The sequence below is a fragment of the Lutra lutra genome, chromosome 8 (assembly GCF_902655055.1).
Source record: "Lutra lutra chromosome 8, mLutLut1.2, whole genome shotgun sequence".
NCBI classification, from domain to species: domain Eukaryota; kingdom Metazoa; phylum Chordata; class Mammalia; order Carnivora; family Mustelidae; genus Lutra; species Lutra lutra.
The window spans coordinates 128,232,432-128,254,800 of NC_062285.1; the positions used below are offsets into that span (position 1 = coordinate 128,232,432).

At 44.3% G+C, this 22,369-nt stretch overlaps 1 long non-coding RNA gene across 1 annotated transcript in view; it reads left to right on the top strand.

The window, feature by feature from the left end:
- LOC125107911 (uncharacterized) overlaps positions 1-21,023 on the top strand; it is a 112,946-nt gene extending 91,923 nt beyond the window's left edge. Inside the window, exon 4 of the long non-coding RNA XR_007129704.1 lies at positions 19,900-21,023. This is a non-coding gene — a long non-coding RNA (uncharacterized LOC125107911). The remainder of the gene's footprint in view (positions 1-19,899) is intronic.
- Positions 21,024-22,369: the final 1,346 nt, after the last annotated feature.

The window sequence follows — 22,369 nt, forward strand, 5'->3', positions numbered from 1 at the left end:
TGTGGGTGTGAGCCGATTGATAGCCTGTTGCTGTAGAACATGAGAGGCAGGAACATGTCTCGCATGAGGAAAGATAAGTATAATTGCCAAATAGAAGCTTTATTGTCTAATAAACTTTGGAGGCTCCTTGGAAAATGCAGCCAATGACTTAATAATTTTTAACATAAAGGCATGCAGAATATACATGAGCTGGCAGTTTCACCAACTGGAGATAGAATTCAGTTGCTTGTGCAGAGATTAAAACCCAGTTTGAAAATTTTCAGAAGCTCCCAATCGGAGCCAGGAAGAACCGTGTTGCCTTTGGCTTCTTTCTTGTGACCGGACCAGTCTCAGTAACCCTTGTGACAGCCTCTCCTGGCTGTGGCTTTAATCTGATTGACAATCAGATCTGCACACAAAGGGCAGTGAGAAATCAGTCTGCTAACAAGCTCCTTGCTCTCCAGTCTCTGGAAGAATGTTGACTGACAGGGACACAATTCAAAGGGGATTGATTTATTGAACTGGAATGCTCTGGCCCCCCCTAATCTCAGCATCGCTCTGCTTGCAATCACCATTCCCAAACAAGAGTCAGCCTACACAAATGAAACCCTCGTGATCACCAGGGAGCCAAAGACACTCTTAGTTTACCAAAGGTAGCTCAGCCCCAGAAGCCCATAAAGAAAAAACACATAAAAGAAGTCCTTTCCTGCACCAGGGCCTGGATAAGGATCTGGAATTCAGCAGGGAAGGATGATCTAAACAAAAAGCAAGCAATGGTGATGAAAACTGCTAACCTTGGCTCTGGGTGGAGGGTAGGAGGGAAAGGGTTGAGAAGAGTAAATGGGCAAGCAGCCCTATTTTTGTCTTTTATATAATGAAACTGTAAATTTCTCTTGGAAATCACAGGGTCATTGGGCACCTGGAATGCTGATGGGGATGCCAATGGGATTCAAGGGAAGAAAAAAGTCTGTGCATTTGAATTCAGTGCTTCCTTTGAACTGTTTCATTGAACTGATGCGGTTGAATCTCAGCGATGTGTCTGCCAATAATTATTTATAGTTGTTGCGACTGGAGGGGCACCCCAGCATTTGTACCTCTCTTGCTCACCAGTTATGAACTGATGAGGAAGTAAAACAGAAGACTTGGCACCTGGGGAATCAAACTGCAGTACCATCTTTGTTACTCATAAAGTAGAAAATGTAGCTGGTAGATTTTTTGCTCCTGAGCCCTCAACCTAAAAAAGACTTACCTTCCCGAGTCGTTGCAGCTCTGGATGGGCCCTTGTGAAATGTTCGCTGCTGGGGGGCAGAGCGCGACAGGTTCCCTACAGACAGGCTCACTCCCAAGAACAGGAGAAAAGAAAGGAGCTGGGGCAGGATGTGTCTGATTTCTCTTTCCAAACTCACCGGATTACAAATATCACTTTCTCCCTGGGGGTCATGAATGAGGGGACAGTAAGAATTCAGGAGTGAAGTGGAATTTTTCCCCATGGAAGCGATTGTCATCCATGAGGAAGAAGCACCTTTTACTTCCTGCGAGTGAAATAATTAACAGAAATAATATTAATAATGACAAGAGTTATAGTTTATGAAATATTTACCCTGTTTAGGCTTTGGACAGAATACTCTACCACATCTATTCTTCATGATAACACATCGAGATTGCTTTCTCATGTCTCTCTCACAGGAGAGAACAGAGTCTACTGTCTACAGTCCATGGGCACACAGCTAGCGAGGAGAACTATGGGACAAGCCCAGCTTTACTGGCTCTAGAGCCTGCCATAGGAAGCAGGGTTTGCTCTATATGTGGAATGAACAAAGGGAATGAAGGGATGAGTGAATGAGGTGAAATCTTAGGGAAACTGGGTGAGAAGCTTGGCCATGGAACAATCTGTGCAGTGCTGTAGGTCTGGCCATCTTTCTTCTAACTCAGGGGCTGGCCCTACAACCCTTCATCTGGATGTCCTGCCCTGCCAGGCCAGGCCTGCAAGGGCCCAGCAGTTGAGCTGTGGAGCTGGTCCGGCTGCCCTAGGAGCCCAGCATCAGGATGTGCTGAACAGAGAGTCCTGGGCATCTGCTTGTCCTCTAGGCCAGCACCATCCCCTTGGTTTGGTCTTCGATTTTATTCTAGATGGCCAGCGGATCTGCTCCGACTGGCCTTCCAGATGGCCTAAATGCCACTGGCCAGAGGAGCAGTTGGACAAAGACCCCTTCCTCAAAGGGAGTGGGCTAAGCCATCTCTGCCCGAGTAGAAGTCCCACTCATGGGTGAAGCAAAAGTCTGACTCCCGGAGGCTGACATTCAGCTTCCCCTCTTCTGGTGGGAATTTGGCAGCCTTCTGTGCATCTGGCCACCACACTTCCAGACATCCTTTTACCACAGGGTATTACCAGATACAGAGCCCCCATTACCTTGTTCTCCCCTGCTAGCCCTTCATACCTGGAGATTTATCTTGTATCCATAGAGCAGCCATAGCTCTCTATCGGTGTGTCCTCCCTGCAGGAGAGGACCCGGTACCTGTCTCCTGCTCACCAGCCTGGCCTCCTCATTTGCAGTCATGCCAGCCCTGGCTTTGACTTCTGTTACCTTTATCTCTTTCTCTGGAAACTTCTGTCGCTTCCAGTTTTCCCATTTTCTCCTCCTACCTCAACCTCCAACCCCCCAGGACCCCTTCACCTTCTCAGCTTTCTTTTCAAAGATGTTGTATTTTTCTCCTTATTTGGTCCACTGTGACCTGACAGGGTGGCCGAAGCAGCATATTGGTGATAGAAATATGTACTGGTTTTCCACAGATATATATATATATATATATATATATATATATATATATATTCTTTAGAATGGGGCATTTGCAATAATTTATGTGGTTTAGTCAAAAGGTTAACAATTTTCTATTTAAGAATCAACCTCCCTAAATGAAAAATTTGGGTGCTTTCTTTTGTTTTCTTTTCTTCTCATTGTAGTCAGGTCTCCACGTGCCCTGAGCATAGAGGCTGTCCTAGAGGGCTTCCTGAGGGATGCATGTCAAGTGTGCTCTGCTTCGACTCATGCCTTAGGAACGCTGATTTCATGGACAGAGAAGAACATGCAGTTCTTTTGTCTTTTTAGGATTCTCTTTCAGAGAAGGGATGTCAAAATGAGGTGTCGCTGATGGTGAGGCACATGGAGTCGAAACTAGAGTGGTGTCAAGTCAGGGGTTCATTTGTACTTGAACCCCTCCAGGATTGGTCTCTATGGAAATAAATGTTCACGGAACAAAAGAAGACCAAGCAACCCTGAACTTGTTGGGGAGACCCCGACTCTAAACCTAGTTGCCAAACTTCAGTAGATCCAGGCTCTTCTCCATAGATATTTTCTTTTCTTAAGCTAAATGGTCCCAAGGAGTCTGGAGGGGGTGCAATTCCTATTCCCACCCAGATCCCCATTATCAGGCTGGGGTACCCATACTCAAGTGGCTCTGGGTATTGCTTGCTGAGATTCTGACATGAGAATTCCTATTGGGTAAAACCCATGTTTGTTGAGAACGTGTCTTGGTACCTTGTCTTCAGCAGCAGACGCTGAGCCCAGGAGGGCTGAGGTGAGTGGGACACTTGATGTAACACAAGGAGGTGACTGGTTGTAGTGGGGAATGTGGAAGGGCAACCAGAACATGGTGGAAAATTATCTGCCCCACACAGTGTTTCCTTTCCCTGGGGTTTTCCAGATCTTTAATAAAGAGCACATTCTCGAGGCAAGAAGCATTTCTGTGGAATCAGGGAAGGTGCTTACTCATGGATCCATGGCATCCCACGTGACCTAGAAGTGGGTGGACCGAAGTAGCATGGAAAGCTCACATGTCAGTAACTTGCAGAGGGTTTGGTACCCATGAAAGTCATGGAGTATGGTTTTTGACTAGTTCAAGTCCATTTTTTTGGTGAGGTGACTTGAAGGGGATAAATTTCTTATCCTGTCTGAGAGATTCTTGGGGGCAGAGCCCTAAAATCCATCTTTTTTGTGTCTTTAATTTAGTGTTGATGCAACAATTATTGATTTAAATTGAGATACACAAAAATAGAGGGTGACTTCTTTATGGAGGAGTGGGTCCTATAGGCGATTTTGTTTCTCGTACTTGGAATGACACAATATGCTCTTCTTCCATGTTCGCATTTGATCTTCACCTTGGAAGATAAACTTTGATAAACTTGTAGACAGATAAAGAAACTGGGGCTCAGAGAGGGTGAGTGGCTTCCTGAATATCACACAGCCAGAAAGTTACAGAGCTGGGCCTTGAACCAGAGCTCCTGGATCTAAGTTCATTGCTCACTTCGTCTCTTACACCAGGCACCCCCGTGCACTCTTACAACTCATCAGGTTGGACAGGAAGAACCTGGGGAGATGGGTTGCAGAGCCTTCTACATTAACTTTTGAAGAAAAATTATTTTGAGAGTATGAACTAATGCCAGGACCTGTTCTTTTTTTTTTCTGAAATTATCATCATGAAATGTTTTGTTTATACACAGAGAGCTAAGAATCACCAGACTTGCTTCTAATGCAATTCCAGGATCCCAAAGCTTGGAACCATCAGAAACAACTGATCACCTGGACCACCAAACCAGAGCATGCCAGTCTCTCTGAAATTGGAAAGATTCTTATATGGGTGTCCACCCCACTGGGAAGATGGTCATTGATGGTGGTGGGGTGTCATCTACCATTTGTTGCCTTCGTTATTGTTGGGCACTGATCCCTGTATCCCATCCCATGCAGCATATATGAGATTTCCTCCTGGTGACAAATGAGGAACTGAAACTTGAAATTGAAACTTGAATTGAAACTTGCCCAAGTTCATGCAGCTAATAATGGCGAGATTTGAAATACAAACTCCTTTAATACAAACACCCATAAGCTGCGATCTCGGCCATGGTGCTCTCGTGCCTTCAAGTAGATACTTGGTGATTGAACGTGGTTGAACGGGAATCCAGGAGCAAGTGTGGCTAAGTGCCAAATGGCGAGCACAGAGGGAACCGCTGTAGCTGTTGAGAAAGAGGGGACTGTTTCTGAGAGGCAGTTGGTGCTGTTCAGGGGTTGTCAGGTGGCCTGGCCACTGGGTCAAGCTGGCAACTGCTGGCGGGGAGGGTCTTCTGGGCAGCCAGGGAAGGATGATACCTCATAGGCAAACCGTGCCAGCAATGGCCACTCCGTCACCAGCCCCCTTTTAGGTCATATTTCAAAGACTGGCTCAGGGCCACTGGCTGGGGCGCACGACTGTGAGATCATGGCTGAGCAATCTGACTCTGAAAAATGTAAGGACCAACTTGGGAGTTTTATCGCATTTCTGCCGCCCAGGCATGAAGTCAGCTGGACTGCGCGTGACAGGGAGCGATCCTCTTGTAATTAGCCGAGGTGTTTTTCTTTCATGTTCTGCCTAGATTCGGTGTGCTGTGAGCGCGTCCGCTCCCTCCCAGCTACCCCACAGCAGTAGCGGAGGTGAGTCATGGCCATAAAATTTGGAAAGCTCATCGGGGGATGGAGGGTGGTGGAGAAATATAAATTATCATTATCATCTTTCAGGCACAGTCGAGTTAATTATTGCACTTTGTCCAGCTGCATCGTGCCTCCACTAACCCAAGCCAGAAATGATGCTTTTAGCGGGAAAGAAATAGATGCCCTACTAGGACGGTGGCGCTGGAGGCCCCTTGCTCTTTGCGGGGAGGGTAGGGCACACTAAATTCCCAACACTGTTGCTCCCCAGCTGGGATCTGTGTGGATTTGCTTCGAGACACTTGAGTGTGAGCAGGGTCACGTTTTCTTTATTTTTTTTTCTAGAGCAAGTAAGTCTGGCTTGGTTCTGCACCTGCCAGGACTGCTGGGAAATCCTTTTTTCGTTATGCCTTTTTTTTGGAGGGGTGGTGGTAAGGATTTTTTTCCCTCTCTTCCTTGGGAATTAGGTAACTCAGCAAGACTGAGGGCAAGTTTCTAGGCATGGGTCCACTGTGGAGAAATCCTTGCTCATGGTCTGCAAACGCCATTTTGAAGGGAGTCTCCTAATTCATTCCTTCCCAAGCCTGGTCAGGGGGCCTCATATTTTCCCTAGTGCACCCATAGTTCACCACCCTCCCCATTCTGTGCTGCACATCTCTGCCCTCAGAGGCTCTCAGACCATGGTCCTTCCCCTCAGGGGAGACAATAAACATTTCAGGTTCAGCCACTTACCCTCTGTCTTCCTACATTCAGGTGAAAATTAACTTATCTCTCTCAGCCTTCCTTCAAACAAAACAGACAAACAAACAACGGTTAAGTTACGTTAGATTTTTTCCTTGGCTATTTGCTCAGAAAAGGAGAAAAATGATCTTTCAGTTCTTTGAGTCTCCTCTAGGAGAATAAGAGAGAGCCCCTTCTCCGTGAGTTTGTCATCACTCCGACTCCTCCATCTTCAGCCTCTCTGAGGCTCAGTTTCTCCTTTAAAGGTGAGATATACAGCCCCTTAGGGCAGTGACGTTGTGAGGATGAAGTGTCCTATGACAGTGATGTGTCAGGCACTTAGGGTGCCTACAGTTGGCTCCCAAAGCATGGCTATTGCTAGAAAACTGTGAGCTCTGGGACGATGCTCTTCATCCTTGAGGACAGGGCTGGAATGTGCTTATCTCAGTCACCTCAGCAACTGGGCCAGTACCTGGCACTCGAACCTTCACTATAGGAAGGCCACTAGACATGACCTCTAACCTTCACTATAGGAAGTCTCCTCACTCAAGGCCACGTTAAGATTTCCAGGAGTCTGAAGCAATCTTGTTTTTTTGGGCAACTTCCTCCATAAAAACATGTGAAAACATAGTAATGGATTTTCAAGGGCCCTAAATATTTCATTTTATTTTCCAATGTAAAAACCAAGTTAAAACATCTTATTCCATCTGAAAAGTTCATATATATATATATATATATATATATATATAGAATTTTAAAGAATAACAAAATTTTTCTGGGTCCCTGAAGGTATGGTGGGCCCCGGCACTGTGCCTACCTGCACAATGGAGAAGTCAGCCCAGTCATCACAGATGAAGAAGAGGCATCAGAAGGCAAGCTGGGACATGCTTGGGGGTTTTGATTTCTTGGTGCCCATATCTAGATGCAGCTTCACTTAGTTGAGAGCAAAGTGACTATGGTAGAGTGGTCTGTACTGAGAGTAGGAGCCAAGGTCTGCTTGGACTGTGGAGGGCCTGTGGAAGCCCCATCCTGCAGAAGCCACCCAACCCTTCCCTGCATGTTCACCTCAGAGCACCGGCATCAGCGGTTCCCTCCCTTCACGGTTCAATCGGCCTTTGAGGAATAATTTCTCTACTCAGGACATGTGCGCATGTCCACTGGGAGACTTCCATGACACCCCTGGAGACCCTGTGCTTTTTTTAGGATGAACCATGTGGAATTGCCAGTTGTGTGAGTCATGAGTTGTTATAATCATTATGTGTGGTTCAACCTGATTCATCAATTATCCAGTCTTGAGTGCGGGTCTCACCATCAGTGTGTAAGTTCCTCATGCATAGAGGCTGTGATTTGAACGTGTCTGGGTCTCCAGCAGCTATATCACTGTTCTCTAAGTATTTCTGGGGTGAATGGGTAATTCAACCTGAAGGGAAGATCATCCCTATTGCATACACTCTTCCCTGCTTATAGAGCTGTAGGGTTCTCAAACTGGAAAAGGCATCAGAGTTTTCTGTGAAATTTGTTGAAACACAGATCACTGGACCCCATCCCAGGGTGCTGATTCTGGAGGCCTGATCATTAGCATTTCTAATGAGTTATCAGGTGAAGCTGGTCCTAGACACCATGCTTTGAGAACCTCTGTTTTATTTTTATTTTATTTTTTTAAATTTAATTTAATTTTTTCAGTGTTCCAAGATTCATTGTTTATGCACCACACCCAGTGCTCCATGCAGTATGTGCCCTCCCTAATGCCCACCACCAAGCTCACCCAACCCCCCACCCCCCTCGCCTCCAAAACCCTCAGTTTGTTTCTCAGAGTCCACAGTCTCTCATGGTTCATGTTCCCCTCTGATTTCCCCCAATTCACTTTTCCTTTCCTTCTCCTAGTGTCCTCCATGTTATTCCTTATGCTCCATAAGTAAGTGAAACCATATAATAATTGACTTTCTCTTCTTGACTTATTTCACTCAACATAATCTCCTCCAGTCCCATCCATGTTCATATAAAAGTTGGGTATTCATCCTTTCTGATGGAGGCATAATACTTCACTGTATATATGGACCATATCTTCTTTATCCATTTGTCTGTTAAATGGCCACAATTGCCAAACTGTGGAGTCAAGACACCCTTCAAGAGAACTTCTGTTTTAGATTAATAGTTAGTTCTCTCCTGGGAATGGGAGGAAGATTAGTCCTAAGTATTCAAAAAAAAAAAAAAATCCCCCCTGAACTGGGTTGAACAGTGCCCCACCCGCAAATTCATGTCTACCCAGTGACTATGAATGTGATATTATTTGGAATAAGATCTCTGTAGATATAATCAAGCTGAGATCATATTGGATTAGAGTTGACCCTAAATCAATTATGATTAGTGTCCTTATAAGAAGAGAAATAAAATAAAATGAAAAAAAAAAAAGAAAAACTTCAACACACAGACACACAGAGACCCAAGGAGGGGGAGAATGCCATATGAAGATGGGGATAGAAGGTGGAACGATATATCTACCAGCTCAGGAATACCAAGGATGGCCAACAACCACCAGATAAGCCATGGGACAGATTCTCCATCAGAATCCCCAGATGGGACCCATCCTTCTGACACCTTGACTTCAAAACTGTGGGCTCCAGAACTGTGAGAATAAATTTATGTTGTTTTTAACCATTTCAGTTGGTAGTAATTTTTTACAGCCCTAAGAAACTAATATACTCACTAAAATGTGAAAAAAAATTCCACAGAAAACCCCATGCAGTGATTTTTAAAAAGCTTTTCTTTTTTCATGAGAAACTTTAGAGGGTATTGGAAATTACCAGGGTCTGCAGGCTATTCCCATCTGGCAAAGGGGGTCCAGAGCACTCTAAGTCATGCAAACCAAGGGCCACACCCATTCAGGGATACCACACAGGGCTGCTCTACTAGGTTCCAAACCCAAGAGTCTGCTTTTGTGATTTGGATGTGTGTCCTGGAAATCTATATTTAACAAAGTTCCCAGGTAGTTTATTGATAGTCCAAGACTGCATTTAAAAAAAAAAAAAACATAGGTGGAGGGATGGAGTATGTATAATTTTAAAGTTGGCAAACCATACCTTTGACTTTCTAAACAAGAACTTATTTTTTCTGTGCCATTGATCCTTTGGCAATTTGTTGAAGCCTGTAGATGCCTCTCAGAATAGAATATGACTTTTTTAAATGCATAAAACAAAGCACATAGGATTATAGAAGTAGTCAATTATATTGAAATACAGCAATGAGATTATGTAAAATTCCCAACTTTTTCCCATAGTACCATTGTTTATTAACATACTACATAATGAGAATTAGCAGTGCACCTAATAACTACTATAATTTCAAAGTGGTAGAGTATAAATAACGTTTTGAAAAGTAGTGACCCTATAAAGTGATAAGAAAAATCTGTGATCTCACTTCATGCAAAGTCACAGGAACTGCTCATACTCTTGTGGTGTATGGTCCACATTTATAATTGAATACATTTCAGTTAGAATTAGTAGAAACTAGAATTAGTAGAAATAAAGGTGAAAATGTCCCCCAACTTCATGGTCTCCTGAGCTCTGTTCACATTGCATTGAAAGCCCATGACCTTAAGTTAAGAACCTCTGGGGAGCAGCTCTTCATCTTTTTGCTTTCTCAGTTGTGGCTCCTATCACCCTACAAGGTCACAGCACATTCAGATTCTCCTCTTCTTAGCCACATAAAAATCTCCCTTAGTGGCTGTACGGGGAGGTGGACCAGACATGGGCATTAGGGCCACAAGCTCCATGGGTTCAAATACCTCTTTTCCAATTTATTAGCTGCGTGACTTTCATCCTGTGAGCCTTGGTGGCTACATTTATAATATCCACTTTGTAAGACTACGGTGAGGATTTGAGATGATGTATATAAAGTACTTGTAACACAGTAGGTGCCTAATACAGACTAAATGCCAGTTATTACAAGCTATAAATAACAGATTAAAAAACACTTTTTTAGTATTTCTTCAGTTAAGAGATATTTAAGTTTTGACGAGGAGTGGATGGGAAGAATGAGAATTCCTCAAATCACTCCATGTGGGAGCTGGGTAGTTCATTCATCCAACAGTTTTTCAAAGAAAGTGCTGAGCCCTGCACCTACCGTGTGCACAGCTGAGCCAGAGGAGCACCCAGAAGATGCTGCCAGAAGCTGCGTCAAGTTTTAGCCTTTCAGGCCTCCTGCCAACTAGCTGGCCAGGTTGTGACCGTGGCAATGACTGGGCCAGGCAGAAGGCAGGTGGGACTTGCAGTAGCTTGACAACTTCTGGAACATGGCTTGTGCTTTGGCTGGTGTGGGGGCAGGCTGTTGAGAGGCAGGCAGATAGGTGGGGATACTTTCTACCACACTGATCCAGGCAGCCCTCATGGGGGCCTGCTCCTTGTAAAGCCCACGTGTGTGTGTGTGTAAGGGCCTCTGACAGATGTAATGGGGGGCCTCTACTTGTCAAGTTTGTTCCACTGGCCGTTCTCTGGCTGGCAGGGGGCCAAGCCCTCCTGCACTCACTTCTTCCCATCTTTGTGAGGTTAGAGCTAGCATTAGAGGTCTTGAGAGAGGCACACCTTTTGTCCCAAGGGAAGGAGGGAGTGATGGGTTTGCAATTTTCCTGCTGTCCTCCAGGGTCTGGCCATAGTAGTCAGGCAAACTGTAACAGTGTCTACCAAGGTGAGAGAGACAGGGAGACAATCCTGTGCCTTGGCTCCTGCCATCCAAAAGATGAGCTCTCCATTCTTTCTTTGTCTCCCCTAAACCTAGTCCTCCTCTCTTAGTGGATCCTCCCACTCTTTCCTCCAGTTTCTCCTTTCTGCCCAAGGTCAAGATATTTCCCCTTCTCTGTTGTTGGGGTCAACACCTCTCCCTTCAAGATTCTCCACCTACCTCAAGTGTCTCAAAGCACTTTTCCACAAAAGACCATTACATCTCCAAGTAGAATTTGTAAACTTGTTAATAATAATAATAATTCACCAAATCATATGAAGATTACATGAAATAATGTAAATGAAAGTATCTTTGAAATACAAGGTATCGCACAAAATTCATTCCTCCACCCAACCATTTCTGCAACAAACATTTGTGAAGACTTTACTAGGTGCTGGAGATGCCTTCAAGGATTTCACAGTCTAATGAGATGCTAGAAATAAAGTGAGATGCTATAATAAAGTGTAATAAATGCCATAATTGTACAACATCTCATGTGTAATGGCATGGTAAAGAAGGGAGGGATTCATATTACTGTAAATATAATATAGAATACACATATATAAAATACAATATAGTATATAATATAATTCTATTATAACATAATAGAATATAACATAGACAAACAAGATCAAAGTGCTCTTCCAAGCATTTTGGAGACAAGCTTTCTGTTTGATTGATCTAGTCCCTGGAATTATATTGACAACTATCTGCACCTTCTCTATGTGTCTATAAAGTCAGATCTGTGTTCAAGGTCTGGAACTTTATCCTTGGGACAGCTTATTTGAATTCTTAAAAATCTCAGTTTTCTCATCTGTTAACTCTGTATGATAATCCCTCGTAGGTTCACCATAGATACTGAAAGAGAGTCATTAACTTGTTTGTTTGACAAATAATTCTTGAGCAACTCCTATGTGTTGGATACTGATCTGGGCACTTGTGTTTTTATGGGGAGTGAGACAGTGGGTTCTTGTTCTCTCAGAACAAATGCCCTACTGGGGAGATAAGATAATTATTGGTGTGCAGCCCTGTTAACTGGCACCTACAAACAATGTAGCACCTTCATTGTAACCTTTCCTTTCAGATTATCTTCTTTTCTCAATTCCTTTGCACTTTGCCTCAAAATTCTGTTGCCTTGGACTCCTTCAGGTAGAGGCTGCATCAGGGAAGTCACAGAAGTCTGGGAGGAGGAGGCAATCTCAGCTCATGGGCCTGCAGGCTGAGCTAGTGAGAGTCTGAGCTAGTCCAGGCTGTTACAACAAAATACCATAAACAACACACATTGTTTCTCATAGTTCCAGAGCTGGGAAGCCCAACATCAAGGTGCTGGTAGATTTGGTGTCTGGCGTGGAAGGACCTGCGATTATGCCCTCACATGGCCAAGGGAGAGACAATCTCTCTCACTGAATTCCTTCACATTCATGACCCAATCACCTCTCAAAGTTCCCCACCTCCAAATACTGTTGCATTGGAGGTTAGGCTTCAACATATGAGTTTGGAGGGGGGCACAAACAGCTCATTGTAGGGAGAAAGAGTGGGGAACAAATTAAAGATGTTTAAACCAATGAGCAAATCTCTCTCTCTCTTTGCTGCTTTCTGGGACACGCCCAATTTTTTTTTTTTTTTAATGACTTCTCTTCTTTGGTTTAGGATTTATTACAAATGTGCTTCCTCTGTTTCTCCTATAATCAAGTCATTGAGTGGCCCAGAGATAAATGTCAACAACGTAGCCCTTAAGGAGCTTTGGCCATGGGGAGAGCGAGGGAGCTGAGTAGGACGCTGGCAGGCTCATCAGAAGACACATTTATTAAACTGTGGGAAGGGTGGGGTGATCCATCCAAGTCCTGGGTCTGGCAGAGTTTACAATCAAGCCATAGGGAACAGAACACTTTTGCGTCTCAGCAAAGCTTCTCCTTAGCCATTGGGCTATTTTTCCCTGGCTCCTTTGTCAAGCCTGGGTTCCTCAGTTTTGACATTTGTTTTTCCTTTTGGACTTTTCCTCTCATTACAAATAGGTGTTGTGAATTCAAACTTTGGGAAAGACAGCTGCATTTTAGGCATGGAGCATTAGCTATATACGGCACCTGGGAAAGGAATCCTGTGCCTGGGACTCAGAGGCAAGGCCTGAGGTTTGGTGAAAGAATTGGGTAGGATAGGTCAACCATTTGGGAATAGGACTGGGTCTCTTGATTGCCAGGTGGGACTGCTATACAACTCCAAAGGGCTCTGCTCACAGAGAAAGAACATAGCTCGTGCTCTGGGCAAAGCTGTAAACTCCCTTCCTTCCATCCCCCGTTCTCTCTCCACCTTCCGAGTTTTTAAGTGGTTGGATTAAGTGCCAATTTCCTTAGGAGCTAGGACTGGATCCAAGAAAGTCACTCTTGGGGCTGGGGGAGTTCATCTAGAATTCTGCTGCAGAGATACACGTATGGGAGCCCAGAGTCAGCATTCACTGTGAGGTTGGAAGAGGAACTCTGCTTAAAAAGGCCCTGAGTGGGGACCCTTCTTAGAATTGGGTGGGGAAATCAGAGGAGACCTTGCTGCTGTGCCTCAAGGATGTGTTTACCTTTCCCCTTTCCATGTTCCCTTCCATACTCATTCCTCCTCATGGGTTTCATATGTGCCAGTGCTGGCATTACAATGATGATAAGGATGGGAGTCTGGAGTGAGGCATAGGTGTGTGAACTTCACCATTCTCTCTTGTGTGCATTGGCTTAGAGATCAGAACTGCCCAGGGACAAGCACTGGATGGAAACAAATACTGCTCCAGTAATAGTTGGGTATGCACTCCATAGCCCCCTTCTCTGTCTACTACCTTCATCCCTGCTGCTATTACAGAGATCTTTGGAGAGCTGTGCTAGGTACAAGACTGAGACCTGGAAGCCCAAGCAAGGCTCCTATTGCCTCCCCACCTCCAAAGCCTAGATAGATCTGTGAAAGAAGTCCATGTGTTTATCCATCCAATGGTAGATGTGAAGGTGGAAGAGAGCTGATGAGATGGATTTGGCTTGGTCTAATGTGTAGGAAGCACAGGAGAGTGTGTCTGGGAAAAGCCCTGTCCTTGTCCTTGAGCACACATGGTGGCACTGCCCACAAGAAATCACAGCCCTTGTATTCTAGTCCCCAGTATCACAAACTGGAAGCCAACTTTGATTCCTTTTTCCCCTCTTAGTTCCTCATCTACCTATTCACTAAGCCCTATCAATTGTAACTCTAAAATATCTTTTGGGTCCATCTGCTTCTCTGCACACCCTTTGCTGCCTTCCTAGCCCAGGCCACTGGAGTCTGACTTCCAACACAACAAGTGTATCTTCCTAGGTCTCCACATACCCTCTTTGCCCCTCCCATCATCAGTGGTCAATATTGCTGTCTATCTGGTTAAAAAACTCCCCTACTGAATATTTTTAGTGTCATCCCTTTGTCGTTGGGGGAGGGGGGGAACCTTCTTAAATGTTTCTGACTATTCTAAGAATCCCTGTTTATACTTTCAATACCATTTTCACCTCACCTATTCCAGACATAGAGAACTGTTTTTCTTTTTCCCAGATGGGCCACCTTCTTTCTCGCCTTTTCTCATGCCCTTCCCTCTGTCCAGTACTTTTGCCCCAACCCCACTCCCCTTTTAACAAACTCCTATGCAATCTTCACTTGTTTTCTTACCTGCAACTTTTTCCAGGAAGCCCCCCTTCCTTTGTATGGGTCGGTGGCCTCTCACATGCTCTGCAGCCACTATCCCTTTCTGATGATGTATTGTCATGGTCTGTTTATTTGAAATTCCCCCTGGCTGCTAGAGCAACCTCTGCCACCAACAGGCACCTCCTTGGCTTCTGGTAGGCTACACACACACAATTCCCCTTCCATTCCACACCATGTGGTTTCACTTCATCTCCTCATGAGTTTGCCTTAAGCAGAAGAAAAGGGACACTAGACATCATAGTGGATGATGGTCACAAGAGCAAAAATTTCTTTTAATACGGAGACATTCCACACATTGCTGGTTGTTTTATTGGTTCTCAACAAAGCCAAAGGTGAAATATATCAGCTCTTCAAGTAGTGATCCTGTGGGGTAGCAGTGTAGGGACTGCTTTTGAAGTTATGCTGGAAAACTCCCACATGGGATGCAACTTCACCTCCTCTCTTCTTTGTTATGGTAGAAATTTTGGAGAAGCCTTGGTAAATATTTTTTTCTGTATGAAGCCTCAATAGTTCAGCCAGGCTTTTGACAGGAGCTGTATATCAGGTGACTCACTGTGGAGACACTGTGCGGGGTCTGAGGTGATGTGCTGTTGACCAGGAGAGGATGCACACACTGTAGATGGCAAGATGCTTCTCTCCTACAACCAGCCCTTCCTGACCACCTCTCCTGGGCCATGCTTCTGCTGGGTGCTGGAGCATAAGGAGACTCCCTGCCCTTGAACATCTCACTAGTCCCTAAGTTTTATAGGAATGGCTCAGATGACACAGTAGGAGTCAAGAGAAGTGAGGGAACACAGGCAGAGACACACCAAATAAATGAGAAAGAATGCTGCAGTTCATTTATACAGGTAAACTTCAAGAAAGACAGCATGTGATTGCCTTGGAAAGTGTCCCTAGGTGGTAGCAATGCCAAGGGCCAGGGTGGCATTGGGAGACTGTAGTTTCCCCCATCATTTCTATCAGTACCCCATATTTTTGTACAATCACTTCTCCATTGATGTTAGTTAAAGTGTTATGTAAACATATCCTCAGTCTGCAGATTGTTACCCAAAACCGACACTGGGCATTTTGTGGCTTCATTTCCTTTCTCCAGTTCCTTGCTAATTCACAAGTTGCTGATAGTTCATTCTTCGTTGGAAAATGAGGCACACTGGGCTTGTCAAAGATCTGGGCACAGACAGATGCAGACGCCTGGGCTTGTGCAGACAAGCATACACTTTTATGTGCATACACACACATATTTCCATATACACTGTGACACCATATTGTTGTCCAATTCTCTTATGTCATTGGGTAGGAATGTGTGAAAGCACTCCAGGGACTGAGCAGGCTTGTGGGTAAGACCCTTCCTCCTCCTAGATGCTTGGCAGGCTTCTGCAGACTGACCTAACAAGGTCCTGGCTCAAGACAGCAGGACAATAAGGACTTCAACATTATTTATGACAGCCTCTTTTGTATTGTAAGTGACCTAGGTACCCGGTTTCTGAGAGAGGAGTTTACATGCTGAGAAGACAGGAAGACATGTGGGTGTGGAGTGATGGATGAGGTGTTCAGGGGTGAGAAGTGCAGAGGGGATGGAGTGAGGGGACAGGTGCTGATCTTGAGGCTGCTTGCAGTGGTATTGGGACATCTCTGACTAAACCAATGGAGATGGAAATCCTCAGTGTTTATTGTTAATAAATCTACCTCAGAAACAAGAAAATGATGCTATTAATAATAATAGCTATTAGTTGAGGGGGCGCCTGGGTGGCTCAGTGGGTTAAGCCGCTACCTTCAGCTCAGGTCATGATCTCAGAGTCCTGGGATCCAGCCCCGCATTGGGCTCTCTGCTCATCAGGGAGCCTGCTTCCTCCTCTCTCTCTGCCTGCCTCTCTGCCTGCTTGTGATCTCTCTGTCAAATAAATAAATAAAATCTTTAAAAAAAAATAATAAGGGCGCCTGGGTGGCTCGGTGGGTTAGGCCGCTGCCTTCGGCTCGGGTCGTGATCTCAGGGTCCTGGGATCGAGTCCCGCATCGGGCTCTCTGCTCAGCGGGGAGCCTGCTTCCCTCTCTCTCTCTATCTCTCTTTCTCTGCCTGCCTCTCTGTCTACTTGTGATCTCTCTCTCTCTCAGGTAAATAAATAAAATCTTAAAAAAAAATAAATAAAAAATAAAAAAAAATAATAATAGCTATTAGTTGAAATAGCTAGGGTTTTGAGGGGACACAATCAATATCTTCCCCTCTGATTCAAAAGCAAGAAAAGATGTGAGGCAGATGGGATCAAACTGTCACTTTCATGCCTGGAGTCAGTACTTCAATGAGAGTCCAAATGGTCTTCTTAACTCCCTAATCCAAGACTGGACTTCAGACTTACTGACCTGAGAGTAGACTGGTGTCTGCAAAACAAGGCCCCTTGGTAGGTAGGGAAGGATGGGAAAGAAAATCCAAAATCCCTCTCCTGGGTATCTTTGCTAGATTAGCACCGTTCATTCATATATATTTGTTCTTGTTTGCTAACAACTAACTCACTCTGTCTCCCCAGAGAGTAAGGAGAGGAGGGCCAAGAAGGCCAGATGTGGTCAGGGAAATCACCCTCACTGTCTTGCACATCTAGTATCAGGAGAACTTGTACCCCTGAATGTTCCCATGCTTTTTTCCCTCAGGGGAGATGAGGAGTCCTTTGTCATGACAGTTCTACTCCCCCATTCGAGAGGCTCTCCTTCCCATAAATCCCTGCTCTTATGGTGTTCTCCTTGGGCTGCTGGTGGGCAGGGTACTTTTCTCTCAGAAGGTTCTGAAAGGAAGCAAATCATATGGTAATTGAGTCACTACCATGGACATTCTGTTCAAACTAAAAAGCTATTCCATTATCTACTTCCTACCCCCAATTCTGTCTAGATATGTTGCCTATTATAGCTCCAAAGAGGTTAATGTCCAGTGGAAAAACAGGAGTGATAAAGGGGATCTGTCAGGACAAAGCCCAACTGATCCAGAACCTCTGAGGTGGGGTGAGGTTGGTGCTGTGAGGGGCTTGTTGAAGGGGCACCAGCTGCTTCCAGAGAGGAGCTGCTGATCTGAACTTGGGGACCTGTGGATGCTATTCAAGGCAGGAGTGAGGCTATGAATGAGGGCAAAGTCTCTCTCCTCTCTACCTCCCAACCTCTCTCTTCCATACTCTTCCTGAATTAATAACCCCACCAGAATTTCCTAAGAAAAACAACCAAAGGGGCGCCTGGGTGGCTCAGTGGTTAAAGCCTCTGCCTTCGGCTCAGGTCATGATCCCGGGGTCCTGGGATCGAGTCCCGCATTCAGGCTCTCTGCTCGGCGGGGAGCATGCCTCCTCCTCCTCTCTCTGCCTGCCTCTCTGCCTGCTTGTGATCTGTCTGTCAAATAAAAAAAAAAAAAATCTTAAAAAAAAAAAAAAAAAAAGAAAAACAACCAACTCAGAAAGTCAGAAATCACCCCACCTCTCTAACAACCCAGCCCAGCCCCGCAAACCTGTATCTCTTAGACAGTTACTCCCACATGTCACCCAGGCCACGGAGAGACTTCCTGTTCATTCCACTGTCAGGGACATTAGTTGTTAGCACTTTTTGGCAAGGGATCTTGACAATCACCTTGAAAAGTAAAACAGTACCGTGGGTTAGTGGAAAGAATGTGGCTTTGGAGCCAGGCAGCCGTGGACTCTACTCCCAGCTCTGCCACTTAATGGCTGTGTAAGTCTCCGCGCCACTTAACCTCTTTGACTTTGTTTCCTCATCTGCAAAACAAACAACAAAAGGATAATAGTGAACCTACAGAGGAGTTTTAAAAGGTGAGGGATTCAGTGCATGAAAACGTGCCTGCAAGACACAGAGTAGATAGGTTTGATAATTTGGGAAGATTCTACTGAAGGCTAATCTTCCTCTTGATAAATAGCAGAACTTATGTGAAGAGTCTGAAATTACAGAACTCCTTTGGCATTTGCTCTGCATAAGGAAGTTCTTCTGAAACAGTCTTCATTAGGCTTTCTAAGGAATTACCTTTCTTCTGCTCTACGTCCATGCCTGTTTTTTCTCAGCTGTAGCTCCTCATTAAAAATAATTCTGTAAGTACACTCTCACAGTATCCTCTCAGCCATTCCTTTACTACACTGGCCCTCATTTGTAATGAATTGTGTATTGGGGTTGCCTATATGTGGCCATGAAATTTATAGTGTGGGCAGAAGTCCATAGGACACAGGAGCCTGGCTGGCTCATGTCACTGTGGCCTTTGTTATGGGCCTGCCCTGCAGGTGACTCAAAGCTCCTTTGTCTTTCCAGACTCTGGATCTTGGATGGAGCCTAAGCCAAGACCAGGCTACCCATATATAAATCGTGCTCTGAGGCTGAGTGTGTTAGAAGGTCTCAGCATGTCATGTGAATGTTTCCCTATGGGTATCACTCAGGATTATTAGATGCAAGTGACCGATATTTCACTGAAAATGCATGTAGTGAAAAGATATTGAGTAGCTTCCAATATTTATGGAAGACCAGAGAACCAAGTTTAAAAAATGTGTGTATTCCTGGGAGGTTAGGGCACAGCTGAAGTCCCTTTTTGGCATCGTTCCACCACTGGACATGGAGATTTCCAGCATTGAAACCTGATGCCACTGGACAAAAACCCTCTGACTCTGTGTCATTGGATTGCCTGTTCAATATTCACATGCCAGAGTTGGAACATCCCATTGGCTGGTCCAAGTCACGGGCCTGGTTCCAGGGACCAGATAACAGGGATAGCCCCCTTTGTCTTTCCTCATGGCTTCACATAGTAGGGAGTTCCTCCAAAAGTAGGAAAGTGTTTTAAAGATTAATTTTAATATGCCTGAAAACTAGGTAGCTTTAATTTATTGTCATGACTTTTGGTTCAACAAACAAAAAGTATGATTGAAATGTGCTCCTTACCCCTACAACTTGGGTATAGAAAAAAAGTACCAACTTGGACTCAACTTCTCTGACTTTTGGATTTTTCTTCTATGAAATGGGAATTAAAATATCCTCATACCTCTTTCCAGTTTGTTATGAAGATCAAATATAATAATGTAAATACAAAACCAACTGTTAAATGCTGTATCAAAGGAGTAAATGGTATGAAATTTCCCTTTACTATCTGGTAAACCATTGGCAAACAATAGCATCTATAATATGGGCTATTTGCTGTCTGGAGTGTGGTGTTGTGTGCAAGAGCATGGAGAATCTTATTCTACAGTTAAGACGTCCAAAGCTCAGGAACATGAAATGTTGAGTGAGTCCCCCGAAGTCATATAGTTGGTAAGTGGCAGAGCCAGAATTTACACCCAGGTCTGTCTGATTCTGAGTTCTGTCTTCTTTCCAGGAGGCCTGGTTCTCATTCCTGAAGTTGGATGAATTGACTGGAAGCTCAGGAAGGAGGTTTCTCTTCAGGAAAGAAATGGAAGGATACAAGGGGGAGAAATGGAAGCCCATTTCCTGAGTTCTTAGAATGATGATTATTCCATAAGAACACACTGAGCTATCAAAGCTGGAAGGCCCCAGTGAAAACCACAATGAACCTTCTCAGTAAGCTCATGAGTGATTGCACTGAATGGTTTTCATTTGGTAGATGAGGGAACTGAAACCGAAAGAAGTTAAATAATTTGCCCAGAGACCCTCAGCCAATATCTTCAGGGTTTGAGATTTAACTCAGGCATATTTATTGCTTTGGATTCTTAGTCGGAAACAATAGAACCCAATATTGGTTAGTTTAAACAAGGAAGTAATTTCATAAAGGATATTGAGTGGGCCTGGCAAACCAGGCATGGAACAATATCCTAAATTATGCCACTGAATTAGTTCAGCAGCTTATACTGCTAATGTCACCTGCAGGTTGCTCATGCTAGAACTTTTTCCCACTGCAGCTTCCAGGAGCTGGATGTAGCTGCCACCACTCTTGTTTAAACCAATTCCTCCTGGTGCCACTTCCCCTGCATGAAATAGTTTACAGAGGCTTCTCATAGTCCGAACCCAAGTTATGTGCCTGCAACTTAGCCACAAGGGCATTCAAGAAAGTGAATATATGGCTTCTACAGAGGGAAGAAATTTCTTTATCCTATTAAGGTGGGGGAAAATCTCCAACATGGCTAAGTGTTCCACAATACTGGGGGTGTAGAGACTTTGCTTGTTCTTAGCTGAATTCCCAGTGCTCTGAACACTGCTTAGCCACATAGTAGATGTTATGGACTGAATGTTTACATCCTCCTCTAAATTCATATGTTGAAGCCCTAACCCCCAGTGTGATGGCATTTGGGAGGTAATTACGTATAGAAGAGGTCCTTAGGATGGGGCATCCATGATGGGATCAGTGCTTGTATAAGAGGAAGAGACACCAGGGCTCTCTCCCTTCACCATGAGAGGACACAGCAAGAAGGAAGCCATCTGCAAACCAGAAAGTGGGTTCTCACCAGGAGTTGAATCAGCTGGCACCTTGAACTTGGAGTGTCCACTGCCGAAAAATAAATGCCTATTGTTTAAGATACCCTGTTTATGGTATGTTGTTTCAGCAGTCAGAACAGACTACAACTACAAGTGTGTAATAAGTATTTATCAACTGATTGACCAAATGATTCTGTCTGACTTTCAAGTCCATGTCCTTAGCCGCCACAATCTGCCTCTCTACAGGTGGTCCCTTGACAATATCTAGTATAAAATATGCAATTGCATAATAGTGAAATTATGTAAAGTCCCTATCCTCTATAAAACTACTTTCATGTATACATATTATTCACTCATTCATTCAATAAAATGTGCTGTGGTGGTTCATGACTATGAGCTCTAAGAAGGAAGGACCATATCTATCTTGTTCACCATCATATCATCAATTTTTTGAACAGTGCTGCAGAATAAACAATTGTTATTGGATGAATGACTAAGAATTGAAGTTGTCACCACATGGGATGAATGGATCTGATAGGTAGGGAGAGAGGTGGTGTCAAGGATAGCTTCCAGTTTTTTGGCTTGAATACCTGGCTGGATGGGGACTGCCATTTACTGAGATAAGGAGCATGGGAGGATGAGCAGGCTCCAGAAGGGAGATCAGGAATTTAGTTTTGAACTTGCTGAGTTGTGTGTCTGTAAGACATGAAAGTAGGGATGTTGAGTGGACTGCTGGATATATGGGTCTGGAACTTAAAAGCAATGTCTGGAATGGAGATATAAATTTGGGAGTTGCCAGCATAGCTAGTAACTGAAGTTATGGGCAAAGACATGAAAACATATGATATACACAATGCATAAAACTACTCATGAGTCTACAGATAATTGAATAGGCAATTATATATTATATATGTGTATAACCATACAAACAATGAACTGAAGTTATTGGTCATATTCAGGACTGAAGAATACATAGTATCAACTTAAGAAGTTGATTACTGCTCAATGTTCAGTGGACACCAAAATGACAGAAACCATATATTGAGGTTGGAATAGTTTAATTCCAAGTTGGTCTGTCTACAAGGACAATATGAACACAGATCAGCATCCATGTCTCAGAGCTCCTCCTGTTGAGTTACTGGACACAAAATGTTAGATATGCTAGATGTTAGCCATGGTGCAGGCATTTCCTTCATGTCAAGCCCAAGAACATTCTGAAGGAGGAGCACAAAGGCAGGGCATTGGGAATGTCAAGCTCAGATAGGGCTGGGGGCCAGCAAAGAGCTCTAAGGGACTGTCTTAGGAATTTTGAAGAGAACACCCCACATTTTTTCTCCTCTCTGTGAAAGGTATTTTCAAAAGGCAAGGCAATCATGACATTAACACTGGTCCTTCCTCAGCTCACAGTCTGGGAA